Below are 21,604 nucleotides of genomic sequence, written 5' to 3'. Positions count from 1 at the left end.
CAATATCTATAATAAATTACTCTATGCCATTATTACATAAACAGATTTCTTTGAGCATTGTGCTACTTTAAACCAAAAATCTAATTTCTTTAGTAAGTACGATGTGTTGCAATGCATAAGTAACATTGTGTTATTGTTATTTTGCTTGTAATTTTTAACGAAAGTTTTATTACTATGCACATAACTTTTATGTTAAGAAATATATATATATCAAATGTGCACCGCACCTTCAACAAATTTATTTGTATGAATTCGTAACGTTATAAGTTATATCTATATAAATATGATAGTTCTGTCTATTGTATGACCTTGTAATTACTTTGCAGAGTATGGATGGATCTTCACTAAATTTGGTATGGAGGTTCATTAGATCTATGGGAGATACATACACATTTCAGTTTTGCGGTTTTTATGGGCGTTACGTTTTTTCCCGCTACCTCGCCCCCTGTTGACGGATCTTCATCAATAGCATGAAAGTTTCGTGGGTCAATCGGGAAATACAAATCTTCGGTTTTACATTTTTTGTTTTGTAGATTTTATGGGCGTTTTTGCGTTTTCTACAATTACATATAAAAGAAGCAACCTTTTATTAACTACGGATATACATAAATACTGCACCGAAGACAAGTACACCAGCTAATGTTTAGTATTTTGATGCTAATGTTTATTTGCTGGAGGAAGCGTGCCATTACGTCGTAATAATATTACAATGATTTAGAAATTTTGTTTATATTTAATACAAAAAGCTATACATATCAGAATAGGTATTCAATGTCAGTAGTGAGACCTATTGAGTCTTTGATTCAGGTAGAGTTTACACTAATACAGGGAAGACTGCTGCGTCTATTTGTCTGAAATAAGTTTTGTATTTGTAAGTTAAGTGTACGCTAGTTTTCAGAAGTTTTGTTAAACATTCTTTAATGTTGTATTTGAATTAGGCTTACAACTTACAAGTAAATGTGGTCTGTAACAAACGTTATTTACTAATTTGATGAAATAAAATCATTTTTAATCTTTGCATGGACCGGCATTATGTTAGACAAATAATTCAAAATAATCAGCCCAGCGTTAGAACACGTTACAAAAATAGGCTTTACGATTATTAATCGATATAAAACGACCACACCTAATTCTTGCAACATAGGTATGTGTAAAGTACTTTTACTGCTGTTGATGTTCTTTCTACATTTTACTTGATGTTTCGTGATCGCCAGTAACATACGTTTCACCTTCCTTATGTTGAGAAAACAAGTGTAAGTCTTGGAATATAAAATAAAATAGTCGATTTTCTTTTTCTCTTTCCTTCTCCTTTTATGTATAGATGTGTGTGTGATGTATAAAAGTACGATCTTTTGTTACGTAATAAATGCATAAAAATATTTGAAACCCCCAACAGATTCGATACATCTCATATTTATTTTCAGTTTCGATAGGATGATAGCGGCTTTCGCAGCTTTAGCCGAGCTAGTTAAATACAGTATGTAATACATACATAATTTTAAACAAAATTTATATATATATATATCCCAACTTATATATTCTAAAAGTAATATAAATAAAAACTATATAATGTATATACAATTCCAAGATAATAAAGCTTCTAAGTAAAACATATCGAAAGATACAATTGCAAAAATGTTGTGAGGATCTTAATGACTTTTGATTGTGTTTCTAACATGAAACTTATGCTGGCTCATTCAAAACCTTAAATTATAATTTTGGCTAGCGTAAATTTCATCATATATGTTGTAATATGTAAATACAGTTCTTAGAACTGCAAGAGCAAGGTCTTTAACCTTAAACACAATAATACCATGTGTGTTTATTTTAATATTGGTAATATAACTTGTATTTAAAGTGACTGTATATATTATTATACATATGTGTATTAGAACATTAATATATGAAAATAAAAGATGTGAGGACAGGACAAAACTTTCGTGAATTTGTACTACAGTAGTGCATACTGGTATTAATTTTGATAAAGCAAGACACTTATATTCACTAATTTCCAAAGAGTTACATTTTTGCATCCCAAAATGTAGAACTATCCAACTTGGGACATCTGTTCACAGTACATATTAAAATCTGAAATCTGAATTTTTAAACTGAATAATATCTTCTTGTCTGTTTCCAATATTACATTTACAACAAAGTAAATGGTTGAAACTTCTAAATTGCCTGTGAGCTACAATACCATATTATTTATATCTCATGCAGTTCTAGATGCACTGCGGACTTATACCACTCTAAACCAAGTTTCTATACTCATGGTGGTCAGAACACAGATAGTCCTTTGTGTATCTTTGTGCATAACAACAACCAAATGTAGAATGAATCATCATAAGTGTCATGTTAGAAACCTGAGTCAGAATTTATTACGATGCTGAAAATATTTTTATAGTATGTTGTATCTTAAATAACAGTGACCTACTTCAAGACCTTTTTTGTTTTGTGGGTTTGTGATAATCAACAAAGGAGATTTTTCAATGAAAGTTATGTTATAAAATGATATGGAAATAAGGTGAATTTTATTTAATTAACTGTTGGACTTTTTTTGTTATGTGTTCTTTACAAGTTTTTATTGTTTATGGATTTCATACCAACTGTGTAGACACAATTGTAACTGAATTGTTATTGTCCATAGTGTTGCATATTTTTTTGTGACATTATATATTTTTATTTCTCTCATTTTGTAGAAACATAGGACAGTTTTGGAGATTGTTTTCTCTGTGTTTTTTTAATCACACACAGTGTCCCATGATAGTTGGGATGAAAAAGGTGATTTGATTCAATTAAGATCTGCATATACATTGGGTCATAATACTATAAACTGTGTGTAGCAGTTATGTTTAACAAAGTTTTTAGTACTACCATTGTCAGAAATAATAGATTTAACATTAATGTAAAAATGCATCAACCTATGTTGTTATTTTGCATAACAGTTTAAACAGATGTCCTTCATCAGGCAGAAAAACTGGGTTACAGTGTCTGACCAAGGGCTTCTGTCCAAGATGTTGCACTATGTGAAGCTATAAAAAGTTTTCATTTAGACATATAAATTTAATCTTTATTTTCTTTTGTCCAAATATTTTTCCTCATATCTTGTGGAACAACATTCATTCAAGGATCTACTCTGTTGTTTTTTATTGCATAAATATAATATGCATTTAAAAAGTATAATGGTGTTGTTCAGTTCTGGTCTTTCATGAACACTCAAAGATGTATCATTGGACTGCAGTTCTTACCTACTAGTTCTTCGTATTAAAGAACATGCTAATTTAAAATATGATCCCAATTTGGGATTTACCAGAAATGCATTAAAGACCTGAGACAGACATATATAATCAAATAAGTGCTGAGTATTAGAGAAATGTGTTCTAAAAGACTAGAATTCAGCAAATGAACCTTAACAAAAACTTTTGTTGTGAAATTATTTTATTGAAACTATATTAAGTGATGAACTGAATATTGTAACTTTATATCATTTAATGATATAATAAACATTAATTTCCAACTTTGTGTGAAACAGTAAGCACTATTATAAAGATTTTTGTAACAAATAAATGTAAAATGTATTTAGGTAAAATATTTTATGTTTTTAACAATTATTGTAATGTTCTTTATCACTGGACAAATTATTTTGGATTATTTGGTAAAAATTAATCCTAATACAGTCCATTTAACAAAAATGAATTAATTTATTTCTTAAAATAATGTATTTCTTTCAACCATGTTTACCTCTAGACCTAACTTCAAATACATCAGCTCAAAATAAATTTTGAGACTAATTGCACCTATACCCATCTTACATGGCTTTGGTCAATAAACGGTTTGTAATTCAACAAGTAAATGAATAGCAAGATAGACCTTATAACTCTTACTATTAACACTGAATAAATTTTCTGAGACTAAAGCATCTCAATCAATATCTGAATACTCATATTTGTATAATGTCCCTTTTTCAACATATTAGATAATGCTTCATAATATTTATTTTTCATGACCTATTTAAATCCTAATGCCATGTACTTTTATTAAACATCTGAATTACAACATTGAAAATATAGTTTTGAACATTATGTTGTTACATAAAATAGCTTTAAAAACATGGTAGAAAAGGTGTACATATTCTATTTTGTTTTACCCTGTAATGAATATTGAAATAACATGCTCAGAATGCTACCTTTGTTCAAATAAAAGGTATCATATGTCTTAACTTTTCACCTTATTTTGCACTGTAAGCTATGGTAGGCATACATTACAAATGGCATTCATCTCTTAAATAACACAAAGTAATTGCAATAGCTAATACACTGATTCACTCTATCCTCATAACAATCTTTAACTAAATATACTCTTCGTTTCATAATTATAACCTTTATTTGAATGTAGCTGAAAACAATTGTAGTCAAGTTAGAGCCTTTAATGCATCTTTCAGCTACAAATTAATATTTTAAGACTTTAAAAATAACATAGCTTACAACACTACCCCTTTGTCTATTGTTGAAGTCCGTTGGATGATTCTAATGCCAAAATTAGATAACTTGTCCGTTAACTAATTATTTTTGATAAGCTTCTGTTTCGAGGACTATGGTATATAAATGAGCCCTTGTCACTGGCCATCACATCACTGGGGAGGTTCTTCTTGGATAAGTGATTGAGTGAGTCAACTGACAGCTCCAACCTGGGTGATTTTCTGGAAATATTGTTGACAAGAAACCTTGGTTCTTCAGCAGGTTGAGGTTCAACTGATAAGTTCTTCTTTGGAGTTACTCAACAGGCTATTATCAGTATAGTCCTAAAGATGACCATAGTGGATGAGCTTTGGCTTTGGTCACCTATCCACCAAACTCCTGTTTAATTTTGAAGTTTGTCATACTTTGTGTCAAGAAATATTAAGCTATATCTTTTGGCCTTGATGAAACTGAAATCTGTTTTTTCATCATCCACATTTTTGCATTATCACAAGCTATTTAAGTTTTTCCTAGGTAAAATCACATTTAACTTCTTTATTCTGCAAATCCAGGTAAACTCTTCTAACCACCAATCCCTCATGATATGTTGGATTAAATAGTTCCACTAGGCCCTAGTCATCAGATGAAGAATTATTACTATTAACTCCTGATATGAGTATCTCACTTCTTGATGGTATAATGACCACCTTACATGTTTCAACTCATGTATTTGGTATATAGTACATAGGTATCTCCTGTTCATTGACTCTGAAGTTACCAGAAACTAGCCTACTTTCATGTCCATGCATGTTTGTGAACTCAGTTCCCAAGATGCACTCACTTGATGAAAACTACCCACATATCTTGAAATACACAGAATCTTCCTTCAATATGGGTAATTTACAATTCCCTTTCTTCTGTTTAGCTAGTTATTCAATTAATTCTTTCAGTTCTTCTGAAAGGGAACTGCCATTTGAGCACTACAGTGAACTTGCTTCTTGTATACATTAGAAAGAGGGACACTGAATTATGTTCATGAGTGAATCTATGCAGTCAATCTGGATTTTCTGAAAAACAATAATTTCAAAACATTTTACATCTTAACTGAAGGCATAGAGAGTGTATGGGAACCATAGCTCGGTTATAGTAATACAGCATATTCTGCAAGGATGACAGACATCATGGCTAGCCTCCAATGTTAAGATAGCTCCCTTCACTTGGTGTAGCCATAGTAGGAAATGGCAATACGTCCAGTTAATTTGGTTTATTCCCTGTCAGGTTTTGTAAGGTTGAATTACTTATAGTAAGTACCTGTGGCGTGATGGTCATAAATTTTAACTATAAACAAACAGCAAAACAGTCCACTTGTTTTAAAATAATATATTTAAGACAAATACTTTTTTACACTGTTGGTTACCATGGTTGTACCCAGAAATTTAAATAATTGTCTTGTTTTTTGCCATCAAAGTTTACTAAACTGTTTCGGTTACTTTAGAACACAGTTGACAAGACAAATTATTCCTTTCCACCCTTATTATTACTGTACAGTCTGTGATTCTTCTTCTTTACCCCAGTCACTAAACTCATGATCACATAGTTTAGAACTCAGTAATGATTTCTCAAGACCTAAACTTCAACAGAAGTGTAGAACATTCCGTGCAATACTAGATATTCTGATGTAATAATACTTAATTAAACCAGTGAGAAATTCAGAATGCTCTAGCAACATGATGCAATAATCTTACAATTGTACATAACTGCTATTCATTGCACTTGAACTACACAGATAGTATTTGTAAACAGTTACGTAAACAAACTTACTGTAAAATATTGCTTTTAAAAATAACTACATATGACACTAGCACTGTGTAAGCCATCTAAATCATAATTCTTACATTAAACTTAAGCTGAAACATCAGGTGTAAATCTTAACAGCCCTTTAGGTCACTGTCTCCTGGTGATATAAATGTTTAGAGATGGCATAGCCATTTAGAAGTGCTCAAAGTTCAAGTATGGTGCAGCCATCTTGAGTACAAATATCCTTCAGGAACAGTTGTAATTTATGGGGAATTTTTATCTCGTGTAGTTTCAATCTAATTAATCAGAAAGATCCTTTCATAAATGCTATAATTCTGGTTAAAACATACCATCATATGAAGGTATATATGCATGATCATCCAGCTTTAGTTTTGTTTAAAAACTTTTTTTTATCTAAAACGTTTGCAATAATGCAAGTTATTCATTACTATTATTATTCATTGGATAGTCTAATGCTCTATCATTGAATTTTGAGCTACCCATGAAAAGGGCAAGATACTTTATACTCTTAAATACAAAATTACTTTTAACATTGTTTTTATAATAAATAAGTTATTATTAATGACTAAGTGCTTAACATTGTTTTATAGTGATTTACACTGAAAAAGTTTAATTTTTCTAAACATTGTCTATATGACACAAAATTTTATCACTCATATCACAATAATATCTAATCAATAATTGTAATTGTTCCATTTATTATGTTAATGTCTTGTACCTTTGAAACAATAAGAAATTGTTTGACAGTTTGAAATTATTATGTTTTGGCTGACTGAAAATGTAGAATATCTTTAAACCTAAATTATATGTTTTTGATGGGCTAATTTTGCTAATTTTTATTTGCTTTTCTTCAACTGTGCTTGCCCTGTTATACAAAGCAACTAAGTGCTTGGCATGATATTTGCATTCAAGAGTAGTCATGCCTCTCTTTCTGAATTCACTCAGAATTTATGTGACTTCAATGAGGATTGATCTTGTATGCACATTTCTGTCCGCCTAAAGGGTGAATGCATTGTTAAGCTCTACGGAGCCACCTGGCTGTCCACAGAAAAAACACAAATCCACACCAGCTTCAGAAATGCTTGATGACCTTGATCTGTGTTTACAAATACATGCTGCATCTTTATGTCCACAAGCACTTCCTTGTAGTTGTCTCTTTTCTGCCATTTTTGGTATGGAATTGCAGAATATCAGTCTGCATGTTTTATGCCATTTGACATTGTTGGTTGAAAGACTCCCCAACACTGTGACCCACATCTAGCCATGCCAACTGTAAGGTGCATGGTATTTCTCTTAGATCATGGAACTTTATTTGGTGTTTAGCCAGTGACTTCTATCAAGTCCACATGTCTGGTTGTTTTGATTGACTTAGACATTGGAGGAGCTTATTTGTGTCTTCCTGAGAAATTATGCATAGTTCCTAGTTTGTTGGGGATAGACTATTTTGACATTATTAGGTGCATTTACTTGCACCATTGTTACAATATCTACTGTTAGTCCATATTTACATCTTGTACTCTACCACCAGGCACCAATACCATAGCTGCACAATAATCTCCATTCTGAAATACAAGATTTTTTTTTAAAAGTTGATATGTAAAATTAAGCAATAAGCATTAGTGTCAGCACTGTTATATTGACTATAATTAAATGCATATGCACAGTATTGAACTGATAGAATAATAATAATAGTCTTAAACACTGACACACACACATAATACAATAATTTTTATTGTATTATGAAGCAGGTTAATTATTTCACATGCAGTAAGGAAGCCTTTATATGTAAAAGTAAAAAATGTAATTCTCACATGCTCTACTCCAATTAAATACCAAGCAAGGTTATTACCATAAGTCATACTTTTCTTTGTTTTAGATAATCTGCCAACTTACTTTGGAGCCTTAAAAAATAGAGAAGAATCTTAAAGTCATATTTTGATGATATATCACAGTAGTTCTTAACCTTTTTCATCATCTTACCCCTTGAGACTCTCCAGGGTATTACCGCGACCCCTATAATAATTTTTGTAATGGTGAACTTTGCGTAAAGGTAGGATAAAACAAAACTATATAAAGATCCTAGTTTATTGAAAATGTTAAAAATAAATGAACTCGAGAAATACTACAAGTGCTAAACAAATGCAAAATCCATGGAATTACTGAACATCATACAAAACCTACATATTCACTCAGTGTGAGGGTTGATGTAATATATGAGAAAATATTCTAAATACAATGGAAACTTTGATATTTAAATTTTAAGTTTGATGTATCAATATTATATAGTTTAAAAAATTTAGACAATTCAGAACGTTGTAATATATGAAAATTTTTACTCAAAATTAGACAGGTGGTTGCGCAACAAGCATCTCGACGCAGTTCAACTGTCGCACTTCAGCACGTTTCTCATTGGTGAGCAGTTACAGGCACTTGCCATAAAACTACAAAATGCTCTGTGATTTTCCCAATAATTCCCAAACCTTCCATGACTCCCTGAGAAACTTCAAACGACTCCCCAGGGGGTCACGATCCCCAGGTTAAGAACCACTGATATATCATTTGTTCAAATATATATTTTTGCAGCCAATATATATGTGATCACTTTGGACACCTGAAAACTTTAGGCACAGAGGAAATTTTAAGTACCTCCTATTCTTAAATAATTAGGTATGTAGTTTCCCACCAGATTTGTTGCTTTTATCGATAAACTCACAACTGCAATAAAACCTTAGTAGCTGCATTAGAAAGATCCAGAAGGTTAAAAGGTATTGACAAGTCTGTATATAAGGTAGCACACAAGAATTGTATTGCATCTGTTTGCAAAGCATCTAATTGTTGGCATAGCATTTTATTGTGTAAAACCTTTGTATTTAATTAATTATTCTTTATGACTAACTTTTTCAATAAAGTGAGAAACAGTTTAACTTATGCTTCTAAGTTCATAAACATTTATTCTTTATTTACACTTTTGTTTATTTAGTAAACACAGTGTTCAGAAATGACTATTTGAATTATGTTATTTTAAATATGTACAAGTCGTGTCATTTCAATATAGAGTATGATTACCAGTGTTGCATGTTTAAAATCAGAGTGTTGAGAAGCTCTTGAATTATTCTTAACCACTTTTTGAGAAGATCTGTTTTCAGAGCATCTTTAATTCTGTATTCTCTTTATAAAACATGGTCTCTTTTCCAAGAGCTTCCCATTCACACTTGATGTTATTGATATCAAACTAGAGTAAAAGTAACTCTGTTTGGTCAATTCCTTCTTCAGTGAATGTGGTGACTAGTTTAACATTGTAGGGAAGGAAGGTCTGTAGTTTTTTCCACTGATGCTGTGATAACAAGAATACTATCGTGATAGTTTGCTATTTACTGTGAATGATAGTAAAGTTAATTGAAAATAAAAATAAATAAGTAGTGTTAAAAAAAACAATTTTGAGTTAGTAATTCTTCTCGTACAAATCCGATTTGTAAGTAGTTTGAATAAAAATTAAAATAATTACAGTTTACGTATTTAATCTAGCTTACACTGTAACTGTTTCTTTTAATAAAAGCCAATGATATATATAGTGGTAAGGTCACTGCTGTATCAGTTGTATCCTAGCAAACTTGTTGAGCCCTAATATTGGGCAAAAGGCCTCATTGGCACTGGATATGGGAGATGTAGTGTGGTTGACATAATATATTCTCCTCTGCTTTCATGCAAGGATTCTAAGAATTCATTAGACATAAATCAAAGACAATTTTACCAGTATATGGAAATGCCAAAGGCTCTTAGGATGTGGTCTCTATAATGTGGCATTAGTTGTATTATTCTATATGAGATAGACCTGACAGGTTTGCAAATTTAAAATTGATTATTCCTATTCATATCATACTTTTATTAGTAACATGTGCATTATGTTTCTTTGTGAAAATGTATCAAGCTACATCTCTTCTGAAAGTAAGTATAGACAGGTTATATAGCTTCAAAGTAAAACTTGACTCATTCATAAAAATAATACTGCTCTACAAGTTGTGGGTTCAGTGGTTATGTTCTTGGCACAATTGCAAGTAAACTGATTTTGCCTTCTTGTGAGTGTTATGCATTTCACTGAACTAGACATATAAGCTGGCCTTATGAAGTCTGTTTCAAACCATTTTTAAACTGATGTAATGTTGAATCTCAAATCCTAAATACAATTACATATGCTTGGTATCATGGATGAGATTCTGCCTCATTTTTGTGTCAAAACAACAATATTGGGAACACCTCATTCTGCTGATGACACTTTTCATAACAAGAAATGCATGAGAGGGAGAGAACAGATATCTTTTATAACAGTTGTTTTTGAAATGTCATTTATTTTCCATGACACATAATCTGATGAGGTCTGATTTTTGTAATGTAACAAAAATTCAAGACTATAATAAAATGGTGGAACTATTACAAAAGAACTTTGAGCTTCTGAGCCTTTTCACTATCTTAAAAAAGTATTTACTGTTAATATATTGAACATTTTTGTGATATTAAGTTTTATATTTCAATATTTCCATACATCTGTTGATTCCGTAATCATCTAGCTCAAAATTTTCTAGTTAACATTCCATCTCAAAAATGGAATTGAACCATTAAAAGTAGCTTCATATTTTACAAATTGCAAGAAAATTTAAAATATTTTTGAAATATTATATAATTCATATAAATGCATGAAAACATGGAGTAGGAAAAAAGGGAAGTGATAAAATATTGAGAAAGATAAATGAAAAGCATGACAACAAATTCAGAAAAATTTGGGTACCATGAATAAGTGTGTAAGATGCTTTATAATATATTATAATTTTTTTCTTTAATAGTTAGCCAGTTAACATTCACAATAATATGAAGAAAATTTGAATTTGATATTGTATAGAACTTTGTTAAACTCATCAATTTCAGGCTATAAACTAGGTAAAGGGTAAGAAATCAAAATATTATCTTTATAGAAAAAAGTCCAATGAAATTGAAAATTGATACTGTTGATGATAAGGATGGCCCAGTACAAAATGTAATAATGTTTCCACAAAATGAAAAAATGTGAATTTGCATATTATAATGCTATAAGAATATCTTGATTATAAAAGTAATTGTGCTACAAGAAACCAGTAAAGCCTAAATAAACTACAGCAGCCAGCTGTAATATAAAACCTTAAAATCAGATATTATTTTCAAAGGCTAATTCATTTGTCATAGTACAGTTCCAGCAATATTCTGTGTAAGTGCAATCATGAATAGAGATACTTACAATTTATAAAAGAATGGTTCCACTTCACTCATAGATTTACAAAACTGTGTGAAAATATATCATGGTAAGCACATTAGAATTTTTTGAGTTATTTATGAACAGTCCATTAGAAGAAAATGCTAAGAAGCAGAGTGATTGACAGGAGAAATATTTACAAACCATGTTAATGATTTCAAACACAATGTTTAATCAGGTTTTTCCAGAAGTGTACCTTGTGTTTAATGATTCACTTGCACGTAACAAGTTTATTGACATCATTTGAAACAAAAGCATTGACATTGACATTAAGCTGAAGCATAATAAGAGCACTAGTTTGAGAAACTAAGCTTTCACTACATCATGAAGTATGCTTTGCTAATGGTGAGTTCTTAAATGCGAGTGTCAGTTGGACAGCATATCGTGACTTTAAAATTGTATCCATGATGCTGGTATTGGCTATGTTGGAGGTTGTGCTAGAACCAGATAATTTTCAGAAACTTATGATTCTAGTTTATTTTGCTTCTATACATGTTTTATGTAACACATCTTGATGTACATTAATGACTTTCTGGTGATATGGACTGAAATGATAATGTCATATGGTGTCTGGATCCTTGTACTTGAAACTTCTGCTCTTAATATGGCTATATTTTTTATGGTGCTTGTTGGTGATAAATGAACATTTGCTGTATATATGTGTGTGTTTGATTTTCAGTTTTCCCATTGGGTGATTGTCATATAGTGAAGCTCTGTAGTTGTTAGTTTTTCTCTGTAGCAGTCTGTTTGCTCCTACATTGTGATGTTCTCAAATATTTAGGCTTGAATTTCTAGTGTAATTTCTACAATTTTATAAACTTCTCATTAGGTGTCTGGGAGACCTTCAAAGTCATTAATTATTTTTAGCTACAAGTTCTACCATATTATATTCAGTGTCTTCTATATATTATTCTAACTTGCTCTTATTTTTATTATGGTATCGCTGATAGTGTACTATTTCCAGAAATATGCTGATTTCTTATTTCTTTTGTTTATTTTTCAGTCGATAGGTGGCATACTTCTATGAAGGGTTTTGATTTAATGTCTTCGTTATATACATATGTGACTGTTTCCGTCAACTTTGTTGTCAGTGTCAAATTTAATTATGGTTAGAAGAACAGTTTATTACAATTTTGTTTACATAACTGTGCAAATCATACATTGTGTAGTTCAGTGAAATAACACTTGCATTATTCTGCAATGTTACTAGAATCTTGTAAATTTTTCTTGTTTTAATTTAATATAAATACATTATAGTATCTTGTAGAATGTTCTAGGCTTCAGTTATGCTATGAATACGACTACAAAATGTCGTTGGAGTTAATTATATAGTTAAACAAAGTTAAACAGAATATATAGAGCTAGACTGAATGATTATGAGTTTAGTCATAAAGAGCCTATTGTGGCAATTCCTAAAGTGAAGTTATCACAAGATATATTGTAATACAAAGCAGGATGAATAAACAGTGTGTGTGGAGTTTGATAAAATAGAGGATTATTTAAAGCTGTGGATACAGCTGTGGTGATTACCTATAAAACAAATATTTGTATATACGTTTGACATGTTTAGATATATATTATTTTAAAACAAGTACAATGTGTGCTATTTGTTTATTGTTGAAATGAATTGTTAACAAATCACAAACACTTATTGTAAAAAATATGGCCTATCCATACATGAAAACCTCAACAGTCTTTTTTAAATTGTGCATTTGCTGCTTTTTTTAATATATTGTTGGTTGCTTCTTATATTGTCGAGCAATAGCATTGCCTCTTTTTTGAAAGGTGTTTTGCTTGTGAAATAATTCTTTACCTTTGGAATGAAATAACTTTAATCCAGTCACTGAAAAATCTCTAGTCATCAAAGTTGTTGTATTCAAGCTCCAGTATCCAGGCAGAAGACAATGTGGAATGCCTTTTATTTCCTTGGAGTTTAAGTGACAGATTAACATTGGCTTCATTTTATAATCACCAGAAGCATTTATAGAAAAGAACAATTTTAGCTAGTGTTTAGCAAATTTAAATCCCATTGCAGTCTCCTCCTCCTAGCTGATATAGGTTTTATTAACATTGAACACTTGGTAAGGTCTATAACCACATGCAGCAATCACCATTTTCACATTCTGCAGCCTCCTGAATGTCTGCACTTTCTGCTTCACCAGTAAGACAAACGTTTTGGAGGGCACACTTCTTTTTTAACCTATCAAATCATCCAGTACGTGCACTGAACTTTAGGTGTTGGTTCAGTGCTCAATTTTCTACATAACTCCTCATCGATCATCCGGGCCTTTTCTGTTGTCATCATACGAGTCAGAGGAATATGATGTTGAGTCTGGTCCTTAATTTAAGACATTAGACCTTCAGTTCTTATGTGTTTTGCAGTTTTAGTTGTTTTTCACTTACCTTATTCTTTGATAAATAGTGCACCATTTCCTACCTTTATATAAGTACGAATAGTTGGCTCACAAACCCTATATTCTCGCTTTATTTCACTTAGAAATCAAAACAAACATTTTCACCTTCTCCTATAAAATACAAAACACATTGTGTTTATTAGAATAACTTGGAGGTGAAGGAGCTAGCCTATGATAGGAAAGTTTAGCGTTATTTATAATGGTTCTCAAAATATCTCGCATAGGTAACTGTTGTTAGTGTTATTACGTATTATAATTTATCTCAGACGAGTCTCCAATTAATATGCTACATGTTACAATACCAAATAACTGAAAGGCTTAATTTGAATTTAGAGGTTAATTGAATATCGATAGGCAACAAAGTTGTGATATTTGCCAACAAGAATGAAACACAATTTTCTTTCTCAACACAAATATATAGTAATATCCAAATTATAATAACAGTTATTACAAATAATGATTTATGTACAAAATATTTACAAACAATACTGTGTTTTCAGTCTGGTCTGTAGCTGAATATTTAATCGACGGTTCATGATGAGTGAATCTATTCAGGTGATATGGGTACATTTCACTTAACAGGTAAGCTAGCTAGCTAGCTCTCTTCTAAGCTGACCTCAGGCATTTTCAAGCTAACTTTTCACTGAGGAAAATATCTAATGTTCTCGTAGAAATACTGAAGTCCGAAGTTAATTTATCTAAAGTTAAACGATTTGTAATGTTCGAAATCTATAAACGTTCCTGGTTATATATCTATAGTTTTCCGATTAATCAGCGTTTATCACAGGTTTATAATATGCTAATTGCAGCAAACCAGCAATAATATTAAGCTGTCTTTCTGCGTGTTGTGATTTATAAACTTTAAAGTGAGGTTCTCGAATCACTAGCATTTTACATATGCATATGATATATTGTTGATTCTTACGCTCGAGAATCTACAGATTTATAGAATAGGAGGGAATTTTGCAATAAACATTTAATAATATAAATTACATTCATTTCTAAATGTATATTTAACTAAATAAACATCGATAATAAATATATAATAGTAAATCCATTCCAGTGTTAAATCCAAGATGCTGTGTTCACAAGGTCGGCCATGAAACTGGCGGGATATTGTCGCGCATCATATATACATGACATTATGTAGACCTAAATATAGGGTATTAAAATAAAAAATTCGGCTGTATTCACGTTTGTTACATTAATTTATAAGCGAATATACTTACATATTTCATAAAGATATTCACTACTTGAAGTTCGCTTATTATCATATATGTATTGCGTTTTCTTAGCCATTATATTATCGAGTGTGTACGTGTTTTCTTGTAGCAAACCCACATCGGACTATCTGCCGTAATCACCGAAAGCAACCAAATTCCTGACTTTAGCGTTGAAAATCCAAAGACATAATGTTATTTCACATTAACCAAATTGCATGCTGCGAATTTTTGTCTATAGGTCAAGCTTCTTTTTTTTTTTCTGTTGTTTCCTTTTAGACGTACGTGCTCTCAGTTTGCTAAATTGATTGAAATAAGTAAATTTGGCATATGCTTTAATATAAAGAAATAAGTGACAGTTATAAAAATATTCATGTGGCACACAATGACGTCATGCAGCTATTTTTTAGGGTGCACGTTCAGCAAACACAGTACTTTGTTATCAGTGATAAGTTCATAGGTAGACTTACAGAGCAAATTGCCCATGACACCATGCATGGAATGGTGCCTCGAATGCAGTGCCTTTTAAACTACTTTGAGTTTTCTTATCATTGTGGGGCCCCATTTATTGACTTCTGCCGGGGATATAAGATGACTGAGGCTGCCCACGGGAAAGTTATCAATAATAATCATACAAACAACAATAACTGGAGTGTCGTTTTCATTCACATTATTAAGTTTGTACTCTCTTTCTTTATTAACGCATTGTTTTTTCAATACAGACAAATATTTTGAATATATTCAATCAAATGTGTATATATCAATTTAGGATTACTATGACAGCATTTTGAAAGTTGGGGTTGTGATCACTTTTAGCATATAACCACTGGTGCCACATTCTAAATAAAATAAAGCATCATTTTGCTGGTAACAAATAAAAAAAGAAGACACACTGAATGTTAACTACATTTTATGAGAACTATTGTTCCATTCCTGATGCGTAGAACCACATATACATTATTTATCGTGTCAAGTTAGATTGCTGTAATTAAGAACTATTACCTGAAACCACAGTTTTCATCATGGCAAGATTTTTGTAAAATGCTTATGGTAAGATTGTGGTAATCCGACATGAATTGTTGTCATAGCTTGTAGCTACATACCCCTATGTCAGAGGATATGTAAGCAGTATAAAGCCAGATCAGTATTTAGAAGCTACAATACAAAATTATCAAACCACCTAAAGATCCAATGGTAAAGAAAATACATTATAACATCTTCTGTAAAAATAGATTCTAACACATCGGAGAAAGAAGACGACTAATAAAAGTTGAATTCAAGAGCTAATTTCAATATGTAGCTGAAAGCTTCTAGTTCTTCGTTAATTTCTAATTTTTGTTTACTGTTTTATTAACTATAAAAGAAGATATGTCAAGTTTAATAATTTCCGGGGACAGGAAATTTTTCTTTTCTAACAAGTGTTGTTTGAAAGCCTGTTGTTGTCATAAACGTTTTGCTGCATGAGTTGTTTCCACAACCATGAAGAATAATTATGGCGTCTCTCTTCGAAATGCTTTGTTCTTTTCATCTTCATTTCAAAGTATTACAACGCTAAAATCAGGGATTCGATTCCTCTTGGTGGACTCAGCAGATAGCCCGATGTGGCTTTGTTATAAGAAAAACACACACACACAAGCATTTCAAAGTATTATAAAAATTTGGGTAAATGAATTGGATCACATCCTCAGGTTTAGAATGTTTAACATAAATGTTATCAGTAGGGACCTGAAACAGCTTATGTCAGATTTGGATAAAATTTGCTCCGTTATAGTGACAGGTAAGCTAGATTGCTTCTGGCATGTTTATTTTTATCACTCATGATTTCAAAAAGGTCGATCACTAATTTACACGGATATTTAATTTTAGTATAGTAATTTGTTTTATTTGTTAATTACTTGTGAAATGATTGCAAAGTTGTATAATTATTACATATTTGATGATGTAAATCAACTTATACGATAAGAGTTGGGGTGAGCATTAGTATCATCATATTTCATTATGGTGGCTCTTTAACAGAAAGGACAAGCAAAATACTGGTATGTGTTGTTATCGATATAGCCAGGGTGAAATATAATGGGCCTTAGCTCCCATTGGGTGACCAACTGCTAATGTATCATAGAGGTCTCACAAGAGTATATCTTTGCCACATTTTGGATTGCAAGTTGATTTACAGAAGTTCTTAAGAAGAAACAGGCTGAAACTGCCTGAGAAATGTTCTAGTAAGTGACTTTGCCTGTTTGAGTTGGTACCATCCATTAAATTAGGAAAGTAGGCCAGGTATATCTTTTGCACAATTCTTCTGCAAATAATCTGTTTGGAATGAGTTATAAAAATTCTGTGCAAGCACTTTATTTTTTCTCTTACATATGAGTCAGAGGAATCCAGAATGCGTAGCACAATGTGCAAATAACCGTTTAGTTATTTTCCAGTGTAAGAGATGTGCGAGTTAAGCCATCACTGTCGTTAAGCTGTTTTGGATAAAGCTGTGCACTTCTTCCAACGTGGATGTATTTAATGTTACGTATATATGACCATTCCTATTCATTTTCCATACATGTTAATTGTTTTCAAAACTTCATGAGACTAAGTCTTCTCTATAGTACATAATTAAAACTTGTGAAAATTAAAGTCTTTACGTGCTCAACATATTAAGCAAGTATCAGTTCCATTTTACACAGAGAAACTGTCCGAATGAAATCGCATCTGTTTCTTATACTTTCTATATTAAACCATAAATTTGGCCTATGTTACCTACCATTAAGTTAATGTGTGCGGCGTGGGATTTTTTTTATTGTTTGTCAACTAAAATGTTCAAAGTTATTTTCAATAATTGAAATCACATTTACCTCCATCTTTATCGACTCGTGATACAGTAGACCATTTTAGGCTCTTAAAGTCTGCTTTTCAGTTGTACTTTAAACTTATTATCAGAGTTGTTGTAATTTCATATCGCACCCATAACCTGAAGAGTTGTAATATATCGCCAGTTTAAGTTCTATGCACTATAAATTATAAATATGATTTTTAAAGTATTTAAAAGGTATATTTTATAACTAGATAATTGAAACAGGTATTCATAATCAAGTTAGTTCATTATTTTGATAGTTATTTAAACATGTATGTAAATATCTGCTACATTAGATATACAAGGTTTTACGATTGTGCTTGAAAAATATTCATCATTTATTTGCACGAGTTTGCGTACAACTGGAACCCAGAAGGCCTGGCATGGCCAAGCGCGTAAGGCGTGCGACTCGTAATCCGAGGGTCGCGGGTTCGCGCCCGAGTCGCGCTAAATATGCTCGCCCTCCCAGCCGTGGGGGCGTATAATGTGACGGTCAATCCCACTATTCGTTGGTAAAAGAGTAGCCCAAGAGTTGGCAGTGGGTGGTGATGACTAGCTGCCTTCCCTCTAGTCTTACACTGCTAAATTAGGGACGGCTAGCACAGATAGCCCTCGAGTAGCTTTGTGCGAAATTACAAAAAACAAACAATAAACAAACAATGGAACCCAGAAGTGTATAAAAAGACTATAGAAAAATCATTATTCATATTTTTATGTTCTCTAGTTATCGGCGAGTGCAATATACGATAAAAAAATACTTCACTTTGGTAATAAACTTAACAGTGTATTTATTATTGAAGTAAACTGTTATCAACGAGAATTTTCACTCAGTATCAGAGCTTATTAAGCTGGCTGTTTTGAAAGGCGTTTCACAAAATAAAATGCAGTTGTTTATGCGAGAATAGTTATTGTTATTACATCCAAAGGTGACGAAGTATAATGGCCATTCAGAGTAACAGTTCTAATAAAATGAAATAAAAAACCTTTATCCCTCGCGCCTTCGAAAGCGCTCTGGTTATGGGGTTTTTATTTTATCTTTATCATTTTTTAACCTACGCATTTTTTTGATATCATGAACTCTAATGAAACATCACTTTTCTAGACTAATAATGCTTTATAATTGGACTTTATTTGGTTGTCTCGACGAATTGTAATATTAAATAAAGGCCTGTCCAGTAGTGCCTTCGTACAGTTAAAGTAGTTTAAATGTTAATACGCTATCTTGCTTTAATGGAAACCGGTGTTTAGGTATATTATCCAAAACTTTAAATAATATGAATTTTATCAGATCACAAGTATAGAAGTGTTAAAAGTGTTTATAGGTGCATAATTGTATTTTCAGAACAAAAAACTAATAAATTTTATCAAAGACCTTTGGTTATTGAAATCATCCAACTATAACATTCGTTTGTTTGTATATGTATGTAATGAAAACAAATAAATCAACATAAACTAAAAGTCGAGATTTCACAAACTTGATATTACTAACTAACAATATTCGTATCTCGATTACCCCAGCATTTCGTTTCTTCATATTGTCCAGTCAAGTTAAGAAAGTATCGGTCATTTTATTCGAATTTCTAGTAAGTGTAAAGTACAAGGTTTATATGTCTAGTTCGCATCCATAACTGTGGAGTTGACGATTTGTTTCAGAAGTTGTTTATTATGTTTCAGTTGCTTAGCAGTTACACTTCGGTGATATTTCGATTTTGCAATAAACTCGGTGAGTAATACGGTGGTTTGTTTCTGACGTCACATAAGAGGTATTTAATATTTACTTGGCTCTATGCCTTATTGTCGTTGTGCAAATGTTTTTCTTACTTGTGTCTGTTGTTCGTAAAGTATCGTTAGATCAAGCAGTTTGTTTACTGTACATCATGCAATTGAAGTAGTAATTAATGAAAATTAGCGTGTGGTGGCGCTATTTATTGCCAAACGTATAATGTGTGTTTTCATTGATCATTGGATAAGTCATTTAGCAAGCAACATACTGAATTAGTAAAGGTGCATATATTTGTTGATTTTACTTTGTTTTGTTTTAATTTTTAGGAAAGTGCTCAAAATTACAAAAGACAGTAAACGTCTTATAGTACTGAGATTTTGATTACATAAACATTTTGTTAACTAGATACCATGCAATATTGGGTTACATGCTGTTGGTAAGAATACTAGAACTATATTTTGTGTGAACCGGACTCTAGATTGGCCTGGAGTATGAGAGACATATTAAAGCCGTGACATTGGGATCGTTGTTTAAGCAGTTTTTACATATTACTACACAACGGAATTATAGTAAGGATTATTTAACATTATGTGATTAAGAGTATGTATATTAGTACATGCATCTTGTAATGATGTGTCAATTTGGAGCGGAAAGAAGTTTTTTTAAAAAATACAAGAAAAATGAAACATTTTGTGTCTATTGGTAAGAATAAATGACATTTCTGTAAACCCCAATTTTATTATTTTGACCTTTTACTTAAAAACTGAGGAAAGAAAATTTATTTGTAAATGTAATTGGTTTTATATTTTGTTCTAAAATGATACAAATCTTCTAGTCATTCTTTTAAAGGCCCGGCATGGCCAATTGGTTAAAGTATTTGACTCGAAATCTGAGGGTCGCGGGTTTGAATCCCTGTCACACCAAACACGCTCGCCCTTTCAGTTGAGGAAGCATTATAATGTGACAATCAATCCCACTATTCATTTGTAAAAGAGTAGTCCAAGAGTTGGCAATGGGTGGTGATGACTATCTGCCTTCCCTCTAATCTTAAACTGCTAAATTAGGGATGGTTAATGCAAGATAGTCCTCGTGTAGCTTTGCGCAAAATTCATAAACAAACAAACATTTTTTCTACATAGAATACTTATTATTGAAATTTGTTACAGAAAATATTGCCACAGTGTTTGTTACAGGTTTATAAGCTGCAAAAGAAATGATCTTATTAGTCTTAAAATGCATTGAATTTATCTTTCTAGTAAAATTACAAACATCATTTACAGCTTGTAATGCATTTGCTATTATATATTTTAATATCAATGTTTGTCCAAATTTTTATAGTCAGAAATGCATGTAACTTATGTTGTTAAATATGCATTGCAAATTTCCACCTGTCTCCTAAATTTTTAGAAGATTCTCAAACATAAGAATCAACAATATATGTTTTATGAAAGTGTTAGCATACTGTTGATCCAACTGAAGTTTCTAGAACCTCACATTAATGTTTATGAACTGTTATGTCAAAAGACAATACATATTCTTGATTTGTTACAGTAGCTATACTATAAACTTTGAAAGTTGTAGTTAATGCCTATTAATTGGGAAACTACAGATATTTGATCAAAACATTCAACTTCAGTGAATTCATATCAGACACTAATATTTTTAAGAAAATATTACAAAACTTCAGAGATGAAAAATCACCTTGTAAACAACATGATACTAGTGAAGAATATAGAATCAGCTGATACCCTGTTAAATGAATTGAATCTACATAAACTTGGAATTAATTTGCTCTTTGTGAATCCTTAATAAGATATCAAGGACATTCCAGACCCGAAAGAAGACA

General features: G+C 31.4%; 1 protein-coding gene across 13 annotated transcripts in view; it reads left to right on the top strand.

Moving 5' to 3' along the window:
- The window catches only part of LOC143240371 (rho family-interacting cell polarization regulator 2-like), a 200,633-nt gene that overhangs the window by 90,049 nt on the left and 88,980 nt on the right, over window positions 1-21,604 (top strand). The window contains exon 1 of one of the 13 annotated variants that reach the window (XM_076482761.1): window positions 19,389-20,327. The exons of the other annotated variants lie outside the window; for them this stretch is intronic. The gene's annotated coding sequence lies outside the window, so the exon portion shown is untranslated. Of the gene's footprint in view, window positions 1-19,388; window positions 20,328-21,604 lie in introns of those variants that run through there. 13 annotated transcript variants of the gene reach the window in all.

This window comes from Tachypleus tridentatus, chromosome 2 (genome assembly GCF_004210375.1).
Source record: "Tachypleus tridentatus isolate NWPU-2018 chromosome 2, ASM421037v1, whole genome shotgun sequence".
In the NCBI taxonomy this organism is placed as follows: Eukaryota; Metazoa; Arthropoda; class Merostomata; order Xiphosura; family Limulidae; genus Tachypleus; species Tachypleus tridentatus.
The sequence above is the reverse complement of the archived record's forward strand: the minus strand, read 5'-3'. Positions and strand labels throughout refer to the sequence as shown.